Below are 1,025 nucleotides of genomic sequence, written 5' to 3'. Positions count from 1 at the left end.
AGTTGAATTTTGAGTAAGAAACGTTCTTTGCATTATCGTGAAATATTCTTTGAAATGGCTAAGTCTTGTGCATTATTACTTTGTTTTGTTGAAGTCGATTTTTCTTCATTTTCCGTCCAATTGGAATAAATTTATAAAAATTGATTCAGGACGGTTTGAAATGCCCATAAAATCTTCCATTTATTAGTTTTCTATTAGTTTATTTCATTTATTCGACCAGTAGAATTGAATTTCTCAATCTGTAGCTGTCAACATTTATTAATACCTGAGTGTCTATCCTGCGACTTGGATATTTTTTATTTCATTAAAAACCAGTCATTTCGTTGATTTCTATGCTGTTCATGATCTTAAATATTCATTTAGCATCTCAACGATACAAATAATGCGGCTGTTTGATTCAATTTTTGTTCAGTTCATTACAATCAAGTGACGTTTATGTAAATGGTTTTGAATGTTGTTTTTTTGTCAAAGTGATTGATTACAGATGGTGAAAATAAAATGAAATAACGATTTATGACAAACTAATTCACGCACGCATGGCATTTATTCTAATCTTTCAAAATATTTGCATATAAGCTCAGTAGAACAAAAGGCGTGCCCATAGGGAACACAAATGTATTACTGAATTCTTTCTTCATATATGGAGAAACAGTATTGTACATTATTAATTACAAAAACTTACAATAATACTCCATTTGATAATTTAAGGAGATATTTGACAAAATTGCTTGGTAAGGGATGGTTGACACTTATAAGGAAGAAAAAAATGGGATGGATTCCCTGAAAAAAGGTAAATAAAAACGTTTCCATTTTTGAAATTAATTCCTTATTTTCAGTATCCTGGTTTAAATCAATTTAATTGCGTAAATAAAAAATTTTATTTTCCATGGGGGGTCCTGGTATTTACAAAAGTGGAAATTCCCGGCACAAATTATTATTGGGAATCCAGCAAACCTTTTGCTTCGCCGGGGTATTTTTGTTTCAAAATATTTTGTATAAATGCCTAAATGAAAATGCAAATTTAT

The sequence above is a fragment of the Trichinella spiralis genome, assembly GCF_000181795.1.
Source record: "Trichinella spiralis strain ISS 195 chromosome Unknown Scfld2, whole genome shotgun sequence".
Lineage (NCBI taxonomy): Eukaryota > Metazoa > Nematoda > Enoplea > Trichinellida > Trichinellidae > Trichinella > Trichinella spiralis.
The sequence above is the reverse complement of the archived record's forward strand: the minus strand, read 5'-3'. Positions refer to the sequence as shown.